Source organism: Triturus cristatus, chromosome 1_1 (assembly GCF_964204655.1).
Source record: "Triturus cristatus chromosome 1_1, aTriCri1.1, whole genome shotgun sequence".
Taxonomy (NCBI): Eukaryota; Metazoa; Chordata; class Amphibia; order Caudata; family Salamandridae; genus Triturus; species Triturus cristatus.
Window position 1 is genome coordinate 614812769 of NC_140579.1, and position 18978 is coordinate 614831746.

The 18978-nt window shown below is 48.2% G+C and overlaps 1 pseudogene; it reads right to left on the bottom strand.

Moving 5' to 3' along the window:
- Positions 1-1346: 1346 nt before the first annotated feature.
- The window catches only part of LOC146870717 (uncharacterized), a 95845-nt pseudogene continuing 78213 nt past the window's right edge, over positions 1347-18978 (bottom strand).

Here is an 18978-nt window from a genome sequence, read left to right on the forward strand (position 1 = left end):
TAGAGTATCAGGTGTTAGAAGGAAGAAACCAAGATGAGGCACATTTACTGTTCAGCAACCCCAGCATTCCACAGGCCCCGAAGAAACATTTGGGTCCTTGCACTCTCTCACTTACTTATTTATCTATCTATCAATTTTAACAAATTAAACAGTGAGTGATATCCAAACAATTACGTTGTTATATATCAATGATATCCTGGTCTTAGTGACAAACCTGTGATGGAAAGGTCCTTCTACATAGCTCGATTTACAGACAAAGGGCCTTATTATCAAGGAACGGCGATAACATTATCGCATCTTCAGCGGCAGGAAACTGCCGCTAAAGTGGCGATAATGAGCTTGATAATATGCCCGTGTGAATTCCCATAAAAGCCCAGGTTTCCTGCCGCTAAAGCAGCGATAATGTTATCACCGCTCCTTGATAATATGCCCCAAAGTTAATTTACGTCTTGATATATTTGGCCACCTGCTACATTGTGAATGCCTAGTGGCTAATTTGGGCCGGTGGTGGGCACCAGCACTCATTTGTTGGGAAGAAAGATAAAAAAGGCAAGCAACAAGAGGGAAAGAGAAAAGTTGGAAAACGGTGTTAAACGGAGAAAGCAGGGGCGAGCACGAACCCAAAGAATGCGATGAAGGGATAGGAAACGGCAAGCGGAGGAAGAAAATGGCTTTATGTGGAATTAGGTCTAGGCAGTTGGCAGCCCCAGCATTGTGCAGTTCTGTACGTGTTGTGTGCTCTGTTGCTAAGCTCTTAACCAAAGAAAGAAAATGTTGCATCAAACCTCAGAGGCTTAGTGGTTAATTTGTAAAACATAAGTGCCAGGGCCCAATGTTTTGCTCCGAAGCCTGCGGTCGGTCCTACGAATTTGGGGGCTATGAATACCAAGGCTTTGTAGTCTTCACTCCTCCTCATGCCTCTTTCTTCCACCACCAAACATGCCTGCTCGTTTCTGTCGCTCATGCAGCTTTTTCAACTCTGTTTTGTCCGTTTGTCGCTATTTTACAGGTTTTCTCTTCCTCTTTCCTTCTCCACCTGTTGTGTTTTTCTCTCTTCCACCGGGTGAAAGTTTATGCTGAAGAAGAAGTACCGTTCCCAAAATTGAGTCCCTCCGGGCCCCACTACAACCACCAGCTAAAATCACATTTACCAGTCCAGCTGCCTAGTCAATTTGGAATCGGGTTTCTGGATGCTTGAATCGGGAGGCGGGAGACTAGCCTTCAAATCGGTAGTCTCCCGCATGAATCGGGAGGGTTGGCATGTCTGGGTGATAATGGCGGGCTTGGGTGACATCATTTGTTCTTCTTGTGACACGTGCCATTTCAAGCGTGGGAGGCCGGGGTCTCTAGGAGTTCCTTGGTGGCGACTGGCGCCCGGTGTCTGTTCCTGATGTGTTGAGGTATTGCAGGGCCCAGTGGATCATGGAATGAGGGCACCTGTAAAATATACAGAGAAGGAAATTGTGACCGCTTGGGGAAGGGCTGTGGAATGCCAAATACCCCTCTTCTTGGAAGGCAGCTGGGAAGACAGTTCATATGTCTTGTGAGTCCCAAGTACAGGGATGTCTTTCTCAGATGCTAAAGCTAGATACATTATGCTTGTAAAATAGCAGCAAGTATTGCCTTTGATCTCCGGCCTGACCTATGATGGTCGGCCCCTAACAGGTGGCAACCCTACTGGCTCTTGATACTAGCTTCTGCACTAAAAGACATCCAAGCCCTAGAAGGACCATGCCCCTCAACTGAAGTTTGAAGGGGTGCAGTCTTTCCTAGGTGTTTGAGCGTGCACACACATGCTGCATGTGCCCACAGTAATGAAATCTTCACTTTGTATACTCCATATTCTGGAAGTGCATACCTGATTCCAAGTGCTGTGTTCTGCAGGGCCCTGCTGGGTGCAAGGTACGTGTATCTGAAGGGAGTCTCGTCATGGTGCACCTACAGAGGGTGGAGAGGAGACACAAGAAAAACCCAACGTTGGGTGGTCCATCTCTATACTGTATAGAAATACTTTCAAAGTGTTCAAAGTAACCATGAATGAGTGTGTCTGGGCACCTGCAGAGGAGCACTTTGCTAGGAGTCCTGAAAAGTTACTTATGTTTTTCCACCACTGTCCCTGCCCTTCTGAAGACGGTCTCAAAACCTGTTGCCAACCCCCTCCTTCCCTAAAGGACACTACCCCTCAAAGGATACTGCTCCTGCCCCCTTGGCTGTTGCCTCCACATGTAGCTCATGCAGGTCCTGCCGTAATCTTGCACCCACTCATCTCCCAAAAATGTGGTCACACCTAATGCAAAACGTGCCCTCTCCAGGGTCCTTCTGGAACCCTTGAAAGTGGTCTCCACGTCTGACTGACATGGCTCTCCCTTACATTCTGGTTCCGTCCAAGGTAGTCTCCTCAGGTAGTGCTAGGCCTGCCCTGCCACAGGCCCTTCTGTTCCACTGATGCTGGTCTAGTGACCTGATGCCAAACACACCTCGGATTTTGTGGATTTATTCCGCCTGCGTTTCACCAGCAATCAGTGCCCCACAGAAGTTGATGGGTGTAGCCTGGTATGGCCAAAGAAAGAGCTCAAAATGACTATTGCAACATGTCAATCTTCACAACAAAACATGCAGTTTCTTTGATGTTATATATATAAAATCCACATGTAACACTGAATCCTGCTATGAGCTGCAAAGAAGGATCGAAGGCACAAAATTGAATTTTGTCCAGATGAAGCTGGGTGTCCTTGGGAATTAGCCCCTGGCTCTTAGTTTGCACCAAAATCCCAGAGCCCCAAAACTATGAGTCTTCTCAGATTTGGTACTGAACCTTCACTCCCCAGAGAGTCTACTGTTTCCCGAGTCATTGTTGTCCCAATGAAGCTGGTCTCCAGTCCGGTCCCAAGACTGTCCTCCTTGGGTCATTCTTGCCCATCTGAAGGTGGCTTCCTCTCTTAGTCCTGTGCCTACCCCACCTCGCTCCTTATGTTGCTCTGAATGTCACTTCAAGGCCTGTCACCAAAGCTTCCCTCATTCCAGACCTGGACATTCTGCTCTTGTATGCATCTCCCAATCGACTCCTGCAGTGCTATCAAGATTTATTGAATAGTCTCAAAGGGGCATTTTTAGTAATGTTTCACCCGGGTGCTCATGTGACACAACACAATGTAAAAAATAGTGAATATTCACCATTCATTGTGAAATCCAGAAAGTGCAGATAGTGCCGGATTGAGCTGCACAGACCTTACCTTCTAAGGACCTAATGTACAAACCTAATCTGTGATTAGCAAAATAGGTGCAGTTGCAACAGCGAAATAGGTTTTTACTATCAATCAGTCAGTATTTGTATAGCACAGCACAGTCACCCCTAAGGGAATCTGGGTGCTGGGCACTATAACCCAATCTTATTTTGGGAGCTGCAAAACTTTTACTGACACCTAAAATGGGATAGTGAAATGATACAGATTTGTCATTTGGAAAGGGCATGTTGTAGGCGTCCCTTCCAAACTGCGAGTTGGTAGGAGATTGGTAAATGTTTTGTGACTGTAATACCAGTCACAAAACACTGAAAAGTTTCTGACTCCTGAGTTGGGGTGGGAGTGCATTGGCAAAACCAAAGGGGTCCCTTTGGGATCCCTTTCACTCTTGTGAATCTTAAAAATATGTTTGTTTAGGAGTAGGCAGTGGTCCAGAGGCAGCGGCCCCTTGAGAAAGGTTTTTTTTTTAGAAATGTAGCCCCGGTTTTTTAAAGAAACTGGACTGCATTTAAAACAAGCATTGAAAATGCAATAGGTCTCGCCTTTAATTAAGTTAAAGCCATTTGCTTTGCTATACAATACCATTAGCAAAGCAAATGGCTTTAACTTAATCAGGGCGAGACCTATTGCATTTTCAATGCTTGTTTAATCTAGCCACTCTTCCTTCTTTCCATGCATCCATCCATACATCCTTCCTTCCATCCATCATTCTATTCATCATTCTCTATCATCCACTCTTGGTTGCATATGTCTCTACATCGATCCTTCTCCCAGTACTTCTATTTCTTCATGCGTCCCTCCATCCACCCACCCATCCATCCTAATCTCTAGCCACCCGTGACACATCCGCTATACAGGAGGGTCACTCATCCGAGAACAATTGGTCTGCAAAAAAATGTGAGACTCAAGCGCACCTCTGCAATGAAAAAATGAAATATATCTTTAAAAGGTAGATAACATCAAAAGTGGAATGGCGGGAGTATACATTGAAACTGCACACATATCATTTATAGATGCTTTTCTTTGTGTCCTGGGCGCCGCACACCGACTCGTCGAGTAGTGCAAACGGATGTGCTGTTTGTCCGAGCCTTAATCCCCCACGGGGGTGCGTGTCAATGATCAGACCCTACCGGCAGAAAGAATGAAAGTGAAACCGTACGGACAAAAAAATGTGCGCGCGTGTGCACATCCCTACGGTAACTAAAGTAAACAAAGATGGCGTCGGGCTGTCCACATTCGCGTGCATTTTTTTGTCCGTACACGATGACTAGAGCAGCCATCTTTGTCCATCTGGACACGCCTGCATTCGGCTTTGGCTGAATTGATCGCAAAAGGCCCTCGCATGGCGAGAGCAGCGCATGCAAGGGCCTTTTGCGATTAATTCAGCCAAAGCTGGATGCACGTGCGTACAGATGGACAAAGATGGCTGCATTCACAAAGCTAAACATGCATGCTTTCGGACAAAAAAATGCATGCGCATGTGGACAGCCCGACGCCATCTTTGTTTACTTTAATTAGCGTAGGGATGTGCACAAGCGCGCGCATTTTTTTGTCTGTTCGCATGCATGGCGGCGTGCTTTCGCTTTCCTCCCTCCCCCCGTCGGAGTTTGGAACTGTTCCCAGATGGGCTGAAGGGCCCGACGGCAGTGCTGAGGAATCCGCCGCTGCGCATTCAGTGATTTGTTTAGGTCTTGAAGCCACCCGAGTTGACCTCAAACCACTCGCGTTGGCGACGAGGCGCCTTAGATGGAAAAGAATGGCAGGTCAGACCAATAGCGCTGGGGCCTACCGGATCACCTCTTCTGGGAAAGTCTCAGTCCTCTTCAGTGTAAACCCATAATTCTTTATTAGTGATAAACAACAACGATCACGTAATAATGTACGTCACATCCAAAATGGAAGAAAACACATTTTTCTGAAGTTAACGTGAAATTGATTTCTAGTGCAGTAAACACTATAATAAAAAAACAGATCCCACATGACCTTCTGTAATGCTAAATATTACCAGCACGTGATTCGTTCATTAAACTAAAAAAAGTTGCAGCGTTCCTAACTCGTCTGAAATCAAATGTTATTTTCTTAAAAATAATATTTGGGCAAACTCCTCGCCTCCGACCGGTGGTCTACGTTCACATGTTCTGTAAATTTATCAACGCATTGAAAGAGAATTAGATGCAACTTGTCTTGAATATGAGAAACAACAAACTCGACAGACTTTAGTAATCATTTCACATCGCGCCCCAGAAACGCTTTCGACAGTTTATAATAAAGGCATTTTACGCTGGGAGAAGAGGAACGTGGGTAGTGTAGTTCACAGGGATTAACCCGCAATGAGTTATTGAAGAATCAACCAATACGTGCCGCCCGGGCATTCTGACTCCATTTCTTAATATTATATTCCTTGCATCCCAGGGACTATCTAACCACCTCTCTCTACACCAGCAGTTCTGAAGAACGGACTTGTGTCGGCTTTGGCATTTCACATGGCGAATTTCACTCCACCGCAGCTTCTGTCTCCATTGCAATAACTGACAGTCGAGTGACATCGCAATAAGTGCTACTCTGATTGGACGAGGCTCTCGCAAAGACGGCTTCTGATTGTAGGGAGTCTATCGAGTACTGAACAGGCATAGGTGGTGGAACTAATTAAGCAACCAGCAGGGTAAGTACTTTCTCTTCCTTTTTGAGGCAGAACTCTAACAAGCATTGGCATAGGCAGTAGGACAAAAAAATGCGCGAGCGTGTGCACATCCCTACACTAATTAGAGTAAACAAAGATGGCGTCGGGCTGTCCACATGCACGTGCATTTTTTTGTCCGTACGTGATGGCGAGAGCAGCCATCTTTGTCCATCTGGACGCGCGTGCATTCAGCTTTGGCTGAATTGATTGCAAAAGGCCCCCGCATGGCGAGACCTAAAAACATCTTTAATATGTGTAATCTGAGACATCGCGGTCTGCTGGTCATAGCAGCAACTCCGATTGGAGGCCATACCTTTGATAGCCTGCAGCTGGAGGAGGGTTTGCCAGTGTGCGATCTCCCTCATGAATATAGATGTAGTTCGTTGGTTTGGGAACCACCAGGATTTGAAACTTGGTGAACCCACCTATTTTTTTGCAAAATTCTGTCCCATTCCCAAAAAACCAGTCGCAAATTTACAACCACTTTTTGTGAATTGCTATTTTGTATATCAGCCCATAGATCCCTAAATTTGTGTACCCCGGTGTGAGAAGTTGGCCTGGTATATGATGCTCACTAGTTAAAGTGATCACCTTGTACCATGCCAAGCAACCCTTATGGTGTGGTTGTAAGTCAACCTTTTCGGACTAGCTGCCCTAGTGGTAGCGTAGGCTAAGCAGTCTTTGAGGCTAAACTCGTGAAGCGTGTTAAGCCAGCTGTTTTACCAAATGTAACCCCCTTTTATACCAATGAAAGGACACCACACAGATATATATTCAAAATATATATGTATTTATTTCTCAAAGTAACCCCTAGTCTCTTTATGAGCACAGGAGCACCAATCGTCAAACAAGATTACAGTAGAATACACAGAAGTTGCACTTTATATGGATAGGCCCTGGTGGCCACTCAAACCATATACTAAAATAGTGGTATAAGTACCACGAACAGAAAAGGGAAAAGGCCTAGGGCCTCTAGAATCGCTGGGCCTACAAGGAGCTAACTTCAGTTAGTGACCAGGAGGTCCACAGGTGGCGTGTGCTGAGCAAATAGTCACACGCGTGCTCCCATAGGTTTCAATGGGTGCGTAAAAAGTACAAAGTTACTGCAAAGAGGATCTTCCGGATGGACTAGGAACTCAAGATTTGGAACACAGGCACTAGAGATGTAATACTACACTTGGGCACAGGTGTGCCAGCTTTACCTCACCCACAGGAAGCGGGTGCATAGGCCTCGAAGTGCGTCGGGTTTCTTCTATCTGTTCCGTGGAGCCTGAAGACAAAGATGCTGCAGGCGGTCGGTCCGGGAGAGATGCAGTGGATCCAAGAGTGGATCGGAGATGTTGAAGACCTGTAAGCAGAGGGGACAGTGTTCACAGTCACTAGCCAGTGACCGGCGTGGCACCAGGTGGGTACCAGGCAATGTCGGGTGCAAACAGGGAGAAAGGTGTAGCTTGCCTCTGCAGCCACGTGGTCCCTGGAGGTCGACGACGTCCAGGAGTCGAGTCACGAGCTGTCCCACGCAGGCTCTCGCTGTCGGCGGTGTCGGCGACTTGATCGAAGCAAACAAGCCTTGGCAAAAGCAATTGTTGTAGGAAAAGGAAATAAGCTGATGGTTCTGACCAGCAAGGTCAGAAGGACTGCTCCTTTGGAGGGGAGCAAGGGCCAGTCTGGAGCAACCAGACCAGCGGTGTATTTCTTGAAGTTCGTCGCCAAGATGGCTACTAGCCAGCGGGCCAGCAACCGGTTAGGCGCGTCGAGTGGCAAAATGCAGAAGGGCTCCACGCAGATCGTGGAGATGCTGGGGGGCTCACCTTTGGTGCAGATGCTGCTCGGGTGTTGGGCTTCTCAGATCCCAAAGCACAACTTGGAGGAAGCCTCGGTTGTTGCACTTGTCAGCTTGTCGTAGTTGTTCCAAGATGGCCGGCTCCACGTGTCTCGGTGCCTCCACGGGTCTCCTCTTTTCAGGGACTGTGGATCGGGCGGTGAGAGGTCTGGAGGTCCAGGTCTTGTCAGTCTCTGGGCTCGGGCTCCGGCGGGAGGCGGCGGCAAAGCAGACGTTGATTCGCTGGATGGTGCTTGCGTTAGCAAGGTGGTCACTCCCTGACCACAGGGGAGATTGGCTTCAGTCCTCTGTGCAGCAGAGCGTTGAAGTTCCCGTCTTCTTCTTAGTATTAAGTTGATTCCAGGATGTCTGAAGTCTTAGGACACAGCTCCTACCTTTAAGCGGATTCTAGGGGCCGGACTACCTGCTAGGTCCCTCCCTATGGGTGGGACCAGGAAGGGGGGTGGTTACACCCCCAATCCTTTGTCCAGCTCGCCCCAGGCCCGGGACTGGTGTGCCCCAGGACCAGTTTGAACTGGCATATGCACCGAGGCTCCTTGTGAGCCACAGGCATGTCTGGTTTCTTTCAAGCCCTACCTGACCAATACACAAAATCCTGTCTGGGGTGGTGCACGCACCTCCCCTGGCAGGAAACCCTTTGTCCACACCTCCCAAGCTGGAAGGACTCCCAGCAGCAGGAGGGCAGACTTGTGTCTGTGGTGACAGCATCCATTTTGTGGAGCTGAGGCTATGTCTGATTTTACCCGGGTTTCAGGTACGGTACATGTCGTGTCCCTCTAGAAGGGTGGAATGCTAACCCCGTAGCCAGAATTGGCGAGGGGTTAGTATTCCAATTTGTATGACACCTTACTCGACATGTTTTGATAAAGCCAAACCAAAGATAGCATTTAACCGCGAGGTTCATAATGCACTTAAGAGTATATGGTATGACGATATCTGGAAACAGTAGAAGGAAGTTGTTCCGACCACTGCAGACAGGCTCAGCTCATGCCAGAGCACCATCTCACATGGAACCACGCACTCTGCCTTCAGGATTGTTAAGGCCTGCCATAGGAGTGACTTATAGGTTACCAGGTGTCCCATTTAAGGTTAGGTATAGGTATACTACACCTAAGTAAGAGGTGATTACACCAACTTACCCCAGCTGAGTGATCAGCCAGTTGTGTCAAATTGTTAGGCCCAGCCTGGGGTGGCATAATACATGCTTCAGCCCCTGGCAGGCCTTGGGTACACCAATGCCCTGGGTACCTAGTGTACACTGGTACAGGGGCTGACAGGGTGATCCACTTCCAATTGGTTATGCACCTAGGGTGCATAGTTTTAATTTAGTAGAGAGAACAGCAGGCTGGGGGTCTGATTGGCAGGCCCACAGCCTCAATATGTCAAAAACCAGTGAAGCAAAAAGCAAAAATTTGGGGTGACCATAGGATAGCAGACCCTACTCTCCTACACAACCCCCCCCAAACGCTGGGACATTAAACTAGCCTTGACCAGTCTCGTCTTCATGTCCTAAGTGGAAGTACCTGGAGAGACCATCTGCATTCCCATGGTCAGTACCTGGCCGGTGCTCCACTGTAAAGTCCATCCCCTGTAGGGAAATGGACCACCTAAGCAGTTTGGGGTTTTCACCCTTCATCTGATTTAGCCACAAGAGGGGCTTATGGTCGGTCTGAATCTTGAAGTGAGTGCCAAACAAGTATGGCCTCAGCTTCTTCAGGGCCCACACCACAGCAAAGGCCTCCCTCTCAATAGCTGACCAATTCTTCTCTCTGGGGGTCAACCTTCTGCTAATAAAAGCAATGGGTTGGTCTTGACCATCTACATTAAGTTGTGACAGCACAGCTCCCACACCCAACTCAGAAGCATCTGTTTGGACAATAAACTCTTTGGAGTAGTCAGGACTTTTCAGGATAGGTGCAGAGCACATGGCCTCCTTCAGGTCATCAAATGCCTTTTGACAGCTTACTGTCCACTGAACCTTTTTGGGCATCTTCTTGGATGTCAGATCATTAAGAGGAGTCACAATGGACCCATAGTTCTTAACAAACTTCCTGTAGTACCCAGTCAAGCCCAAGAAAGCTCGAACTTGAGTCTGGGTGGTTGGAGGGGACCAGTCCTTGATGGATTGTATCTTACTCTCCAGTGGTTGAACTTGGCCTCCACCTACAAGGTGGCCCAAATATACAACCTTACTCTGCCCTATCTGGCACTTTGTAGCCTTGATAGTGAGGCCTGCCCTTTGCAGAGCCTCAAGAGCCTTCTTCAGGTGGATCAGGTGATCCTCCCAGGTGGAGCTAAAGACAGCAATGTCATCCAGATATGCTGCGCAAAAGTCATCCAACCCAGTAAGGACTTGGTTCACCAGCCTTTGGAAGGTGGCAGGTGCATTCTTCAGACCAAAGGGCATCACCACAAACTGGTAGTGCCCACCTGGGGTTGAGAATGCTGTTTTGGCCTTAGACTCCTCAGCTAATCTGATTTGCCAATAGCCAGCTGTTAAGTCAAATGTGCTCAAAAACTTTGCAGAAGCTAGTTTGTGTATGAGCTCATCTGCCCTTGGAATAGGGTGTGCATCTGTCCTGGTGACAGCATTGAGTCCTCTGTAATCCACACAGAACCTCATCTCTCTCTTGCCATCCTTGGTGTGAGGTTTGGGGACCAGAACCACTGGGCTAGCCCAGGGGCTCTCTGAGGGTTCAATGACACCTAATTCCAGCATTTTATGTACCTCAGCCTTTATACAGTCCCTGACGTGGTCAGGTTGTCTGTAAAGCTTGTTCTTTACAGGCAGACTGTCACCAGTGTCCACCACATGGGTACACCAGTCAGTTTGACTAGGTATCAAGGAAAACATATGTGAAAATGATTGTAGAACCTGTCTACATTCAGTCTGCTGATGGGCAGTGAGGTTGCCTCCCAGGGTCACTCCTTCAACTGAGCCATCTTCAGGGTTCTGAGACAACAGGTCTGGGAGAGGGTCACTCTCTTCCTCCTGTCCCTCATCTGTAGCCATGAGCAAGCCCATGTCTGCCCTGTCAACATATGCTTTAAGCCTGTTAACATGGAGTACCCTGTGGGGACTCCTGGGAGTTCCTAGGTCGACCAAGTAGGTGACTTCTCCCTTCTTTTCCAGGATTGTATGGGGTCCAGACCATTTGTCTTGGAGTGCTGCTGGGGCCACTGGCTCCAACACCCATACCTTCTGTCCTGGCTGAAACTCAACCAAGACAGCCTTTTGGTCATGCCAAGCTTTCTGTAAGGCCTGGCTTGCCTCAAGGTTTTTGGATGCCTTCTCCATATACTCAGCCATCCTGGAGCGGAGACCAAGTACATAGTCCACTATGTCTAGCTTAGGCTTTTTGAGAGGTAACTCCCATCCTTCCTTCACCAAACACAGTGGGCCTCTCACAGGGTGCCCAAACAACAATTCAAAGGGGCTGTAGCCAACTCCTTTTTGTGGGACCTCTCTGTAAGCAAACAGAAGGCAGGGTAGAAGGATGTCCCATCTTCGCCTGAGCTTTTCAGGTAATCCTTTGATCATACCCTTTAGGGTCTTGTTGAATCTCTCAACAAGCCCATTGCATTGTGGGTGATAAGGGGTGGTGAACTTGTAGTTGACACCACATTCCTTCCACATAGCTGTCAAGTATCCTGACATAAAGTTGGTACCTCTGTCTGATACTACCTCCTTAGGAAACCCCACTCTGGAGAATACTCCTAGCAGGGCCCTGGCTACAACAGGAGCTGTAGTGGTCCTAAGGGGAATTGCCTCTGGATACCTGGTGGCATGATCCACTACCACCAGTATAAATCTGTGCCCAGATGCAGTGGGAGGATCCATGGGACCCACTATGTCTATTCCCACTCTTTCAAAGGGGACCCCCACCACAGGTAGTGGTATTAGGGGGGCCTTTGTTGTGCCACCTGATTTGCCACTGGCTTGGCAGGTCACACAGCAGCGACAAAACTCCTTTGTATCTTCATTCATATGAGGCCAGTGAAAGTGAGGGACAAGTCTGTCCCAAGTCTTGTTCTGGCCTAAGTGTCCTGCTAAAGGAATGTCATGGGCCAAGGTAAGAAGGAAGCCCCTAAATTGCAGAGGTATAACCAACCTCCTGGTAGCACCAGGCTGGGTGTCTCTAGCCTCTGAATAAAGGAGCCCTTCATCCCAATACACTTTATGGGTACCTTGAGCATTCCCAGCAGCCTCAGCAGCAGCCAGCTGTCTGAGGGGTGCAAGAGAGGGACAGGATAACTGAGCCTGCCTCAAGTCAGCCCTTGAAGGTCCCCCTGTCCCCAGAAACTCAACCTGATCAGGTTCAAGCTCTTCAGGGACAGTTCCTTCAGGGTCCTCTAGATCAGCTTCCTGGGAAGGCTGATCATCACTCTGAGGCAGGGGGGAAGGCACAGCCTTGACCCTCCTGTTCTTCTTCTTGGTAGGTGCTTGGTCCATTGTTCCAGGATCCAAGACCTGAGGTTCAGTGAGGCACTTTTTGGCCTGTGACCTGGTCACAGCAAGGACATGTGATGATATACCTAACATCTCTGCATGAGTCCTGTACTCCACTTCTGACCATAGAGAACTCTCTAGGTCATTGCCCAACAAACATTCTACTGGGAGGTCTGCACTAACCACAACCCTTTTGAGGCCAGTTACCCCTCCCCATGAGAAGTTAACAACTGCCACACTGTGTGAAGTAGTGGCATTGCTGGCATTGGTCACCAGGTAGTTCTCACCTGGTATGTACTGTCCAGGGTCCACAAAGCCTGGTGTCACCATAGTGACACTGGCACATGTGTCCCTGTAGGCTTGAGCCACTTTGTCATTAATTAAAGGAGTCTGTCTGTACTTGCCCAGGTTACTGGGGCTCACAGTCAGGGACAAATCAATGTCCCCATCACAGATCAAGACTGCCTGTGTCAGGGTTCTGTCTAAGTCAGAATCTCCTTCAGTTCCCATAGTGATTCCCACTACACCCTTTGTCTGGGGACCAACACTGCTAACAGTAGTACTGGGAGCAGGTGCCTTAGGGGCAACAGTGTTGGGGGCTCCACCCTTTTTGCAATCACTAGTCCAGTGAGTTGTATTTTTGCAATGATTGCACCAGGGTTTCTTTTGACCTTCTTTCTTCTTTTTGGACTGTTGTTGGGACCCACCCTCCTTAGCAGTAGTTTGGGGCCCTGTTGAAGACTTCTGGTCTTTAGATTTCTGATCTCCACCCTTTTGGTCTGTTTTCTTCTGATCACCCCCTTGGCCCTGGTTCTGGTTCTTTTGCTTAACCCTGGTTCTGACCCATTTGTCTGCCTTCTTTCCCAATTCTTGGGGAGAGGTCAGATCAGAGTCAACCAAGTGTTGATGCAGTTGCTGGTTTTGACAGTTATTAAAAATCTGTTCTCTCATCATCAAATAATACAATCCTGTAAAATCAGATACCTTACTTCCCAGCAACCAACCCTCCAAAGCCTTAGTGGCACATTCAACATATTCAGACCAGTCCTGAGTCTGTGTCTTTTGGGTGTCTCTGAACATTAACCTGTACTGTTCAGTGGTTAAGCCTAACCCATCTACCAGAACACTCTTCAGGACTCTGTAGTTTCTGACATCCTCTTCTCTAACAGTGAGGAGTCTGTCTCTGCCTCTTCCTTCAAAGGAGAGCCAGAGGATTGCTGCCCACTGGTCTTCAGGAACCTGCTGTACTTTGCAGGCTCTCTCAAGAGCAGTTATCCATTTGTGGATGTCATCCCCACTTTTGTAGGGGGGCACAACCTTAGACAGGTTCCTATTATCAAAGACCCTATCTTTGTCCTTAGGGACAATGCTGCCACCAGTGGGTATAGACCCACTCTCTCTAGGTTGCCTAGCCTTGTTCAGTTTTTCTTCCATCAGGGCTACTTCTAGCTCCTGCTTCCTGATCCTCAGCTGGGCTTCCTGCATTCTGGCCTCATGTTCCCTCCTCTGAGGGGTGGTCATCCTTTTCCTGGAGTGACCTTGAGAGCCTCTAGAGCCATGAGAAGCATTGGAGTCACCTGAGCGATTCCTTTGCCTCCCAAGCCCTGTGTTAAGTCCACTGGGGAGATCCAATGGGGTAAACCCACTGTCAATCCCCAATAGCCTTAGTTTAGCTGGGCCAAGTATAACACTTGGCACTGGGCTAGTTCTCCCTTCATCATCACTACTTTCTGTATCCTCACCACTTTCCTCCCCTGTAGTATGATTCTCATCTAAGGGATGGCTATTGGAACTGGGTACCTCTGTAGCATCTTCAGAAGGGGGGCCTCCTGTTCCTGACCCTAAGGGGGCTAACTGGGAAGCTTTCTTGAGTTCTCTCTGATTCTCATCATTCTGTAAGAGTTCTCTGAGCTCAGCAGAGGTAGGGTTCTTGGGCTGTTTAAGGCCTCTAAGAGTTGCCAAATGCCTGAGCTCATTCTGATTAAGGGTAGCAAAGCTGGATGGTGCCCTCTGGGGGTCACTCTCAACAGAGATGGGTACAGTGGACCCCTCTGCCCCGGCCATTGCTCTTAAGTGTGGGTGGATGTGTTGCAATCTACCTACACTTGGGTTTGCCTACTAAACCTATCTAGTAGTTGTAGTCAGGGTGTGCTACTCCCTTTGCTCTACAACAACTAAGTTCAGTAGAACTTATGTATATCTAATCTTGTTTTATATGTACCTACAGGTACCTATGTGATCTTTCAATTGGTAACCAAGAGATTACAATGGTAAAACACAGCAAGCTCAAATCCAACCGCTGTTCACCAATGTGAGAAGTTGGCCTGGTATATGATGCTCACTAGTTAAAGTGATCACCTTGTACCATGCCAAGCAACCCTTATGGTGTGGTTGTAAGTCAACCTTTTCGGACTAGCTGCCCTAGTGGTAGCGTAGGCTAAGCAGTCTTTGAGGCTAAACTCGTGAAGCGTGTTAAGCCAGCTGTTTTACCAAATGTAACCCCCTTTTATACCAATGAAAGGACACCACACAGATATATATTCAAAATATATATGTATTTATTTCTCAAAGTAACCCCTAGTCTCTTTATGAGCACAGGAGCACCAATCGTCAAACAAGATTACAGTAGAATACACAGAAGTTGCACTTTATATGGATAGGCCCTGGTGGCCACTCAAACCATATACTAAAATAGTGGTATAAGTACCACGAACAGAAAAGGGAAAAGGCCTAGGGCCTCTAGAATCGCTGGGCCTACAAGGAGCTAACGTCAGTTAGTGACCAGGAGGTCCACGGGTGGCGTGTGCAGAGCAAATAGTCACACGCGTGCTCCCATAGGTTTCAATGGGTGCGTAAAAAGTACAAAGTTACTGCAAAGAGGATCTTCCGGATGGACTAGGAACTCAAGATTTGGAACACAGGCACTAGAGATGTAATACTACACTTGGGCACAGGTGTGCCAGCTTTACCTCACCCACAGGAAGCGGGTGCATAGGCCTCGAAGTGCGTCGGGTTTCTTCTATCTGTTCCGTGGAGCCTGAAGACAAAGATGCTGCAGGCGGTCGGTCCGGGAGAGATGCAGTGGATCCAAGAGTGGATCGGAGATGTTGAAGACCTGTAAGCAGAGGGGACAGTGTTCACAGTCACTAGCCAGTGACCGGCGTGGCACCAGGTGGGTACCAGGCAATGTCGGGTGCAAACAGGGAGAAAGGTGTAGCTTGCCTCTGCAGCCACGTGGTCCCTGGAGGTCGACGACGTCCAGGAGTCGAGTCACGAGCTGTCCCACGCAGGCTCTCGCTGTCGGCGACTTGATCGAAGCAAACAAGCCTTGGCAAAAGCAATTGTTGTAGGAAAAGGAAATAAGCTGATGGTTCTGACCAGCAAGGTCAGAAGGACTGCTCCTTTGGAGGGGAGCAAGGGCCAGTCTGGAGCAACCAGACCAGCGGTGTATTTCTTGAAGTTCGTCGCCAAGATGGCTACTAGCCAGCGGGCCAGCAACCGGTTAGGCGCGTCGAGTGGCAAAATGCAGAAGGGCCCCACGCAGATCGTGGAGATGCTGGGGGGCTCACCTTTGGTGCAGATGCTGCTCGGGTGTTGGGCTTCTCAGATCCCAAAGCACAACTTGGAGGAAGCCTCGGTTGTTGCACTTGTCAGCTTGTCATAGTCGTTCCAAGATGGCCGGCTCCACGTGTCTCGGTGCCTCCACGGGTCTCCTCTTTTCAGGGACTGTGGATCGGGCGGTGAGAGGTCTGGAGGTCCAGGTCTTGTCAGTCTCTGGGCTCGGGCTCCGGCGGGAGGCAGCGGCAAAGCAGACGTTGATTCGCTGGATGGTGCTTGCGTTAGCAAGGTGGTCACTCCCTGACCACAGGGGAGATTGGCTTCAGTCCTCTGTGCAGCAGAGCGTCGAAGTTCCCGTCTTCTTCTTAGTATTAAGTTGATTCCAGGATGTCTGAAGTCTTAGGACACAGCTCCTACCTTTAAGCGGATTCTAGGGGCCGGACTACCTGCTAGGTCCCTCCCTATGGGTGGGACCAGGAAGGGGGGTGGTTTCACCCCCAATCCTTTGTCCAGCTCGCCCCAGGCCCGGGACTGGTGTGCCCCAGGACCGGTTTGAACTGGCATATGCACCGAGGCTCCTTGTGAGCCACAGGCATGTCTGGTTTCTTTCAAGCCCTACCTGACCAATACACAAAATCCTGTCTGGGGTGGTGCACGCACCTCCCCTGGCAGGAAACCCTTTGTCCACACCTCCCAAGCTGGAAGGACTCCCAGCAGCAGGAGGGCAGACTTGTGTCTGTGGTGGCAGCATCCATTTTGTGGAGCTGAGGCTATGTCTGATTTTACCCGGGTTTCAGGTACGGTACATGTCGTGTCCCTCTAGAAGGGTGGAATGCTAACCCCGTCGCCAGAATTGGCGAGGGGTTAGTATTCCAATTTGTATGACACCTTACTCGACATGTTTTGATAAAGCCAAACCAAAGATAGCATTTAACCGCGAGGTTCATAATGCACTTAAGAGTATATGGTATGACGATATCTGGAAACAGTAGAAGGAAGTTGTTCCGACCACTGCAGACAGGCTCAGCTCATGCCAGAGCACCATCTCACATGGAACCACGCACTCTGCCTTCAGGATTGTTAAGGCCTGCCATAGGAGTGACTTATAGGTTACCAGGTGTCCCATTTAAGGTTAGGTATAGGTATACTACACCTAAGTAAGAGGTGATTACACCAACTTACCCCAGCTGAGTGATCAGCCAGTTGTGTCAAATTGTTAGGCCTGGGGTGGCATAATACATGCTTCAGCCCCTGGCAGGCCTTGGGTACACCAATGCCCTGGGTACCTAGTGTACACTGGTACAGGGGCTGACAGGGTGATCCACTTCCAATTGGTTATGCACCTAGGGTGCATAGTTTTAATTTAGTAGAGAGAACAGCAGGCTGGGGGTCTGATTGGCAGGCCCACAGCCTCAATATGTCAAAAACCAGTGAAGCAAAAGGCAAAAATTTGGGGTGACCATAGGATAGCAGACCCTACTCTCCTACACCCGGGCCATAAATTCACCATAAATGCTTCACCTTGCCAACACATGGACCAGATTCAATGTGCTATATCATCTTACTTACTACTGTAACTCATTCTTCATTTGTTATCGAGGAGCGCCCTCCTAAGCGTGATAATTGGCAATGTACTGGTTTACACCATGTTTGCAGACACTAGCTTAACACAAAAATGGTATTCACAAAATATATTAACATGCACAATAGATATTTATTTAACAATTATTGACTAACCATCTGAATAATGTCCTGAAATTGTTTTTGCAATAGGTGCTACTAGACACAATGTTTTATGAAGAGAATTTAAAAAAAGGTTTTTTCTAGGGGTAAAGCGACAAACAATCCACTAGTGACATCTGTGGCAATTTTAATGTGCATTCAGTATGAAAATACACCTCAAGAATAACGTGCAAATGCATTTCGACCTCTGATTGTTCAAATTGTTTTAATTACGTTTTCAATTAATCAATGTTGCATTACAGTTATTCAATTCAAAAGGCATCACTTCATATAAAATATAATGTAATTAAACACAAGTAAATAGGTTAATTTTAGTGAGCCTCCATTATCCTAAAGCTTTTAGTCTTGTATATTTTGCTGAGCCAGGTTTACATTACCTCACTTATCTAAGTAGGATTAGACACACATTTTTTTTTTTTATAAACGTAGGATATTTCAACTTGGATGGGGACCGCCCTTGGAAGCCCACCTACCCCGCAGACCACGCCAAAAACCTCGGCATCGTACTCGACTCATCCCTCACCGTGAACTGACAGATCAACACCGTCACCTCCAGCTGCTTCAACACCCTCTGCATCCTTCGCAAAACCTTCAAATTGATCCCCCCTGAGTCAAGGAAGACAGTCCCCCACGCACTTATCACCAGTAGACTGGACTATGGAAACACACTCTACTCCGGCATCAACAAGTCCCTACTCCGCAAACTCCAGACAATACAGAACACTGCCGCCAGACTCGTTCTCAGCATCCCGTGGCACCAACACATCAGCCAACACCTATGTAGACTCCACTGGCTCCCCATGGAAAAAAGAGTCACCTTCAAAATCCTCACTCACGCCTACAAATGCCTACACAACAACGGACCCAAATACCTCAATGACAGAATCAACTTCCACGTACCCAAAAGAAACCTCCGATCTGCCAACCTCGCACTAGCCGACACCCCGCTGATCCACAGAGCCATAGCAGGCGGAAAATTCTTCTCTCACATTGCAGCCAAGACCTGGAACGATCTACCGGCAGACATCAGACGCGCCCCCTCCCTGAACACCTTGAGGAAGACTCTCAAGACCTGGCTCTTCGGCTAAACAGATCTGCGGATCCCCCCCCCTTCAGTGCCTTGAGACCCTCACGGGTGAGTAGCGCGCTTACAATTCCCCTTATTGATTGATTGATTGATTGATTGTCCTCTGCATCTTATAGTCTGCTTAGGGCCTCAAATTCCTCTTTGGATAAATTAGATCTTAAATATATCTATCTTTGGCCTCAATGTTATCCAGCTCCATCATTATGTTTTTTCCAAAACGCACTATCTCCAAATGTTTGGTGAGGGTGGGCAAAATCTGGATAGTCTTCTTAAACAACTGTAATCCTGATCATAAATTCCATCTGAAACGGAGAAATAAGCTCTTAATCATATTTTACGAAAGAACTGCCCACTCTCATCCCTACTTGAATGAAG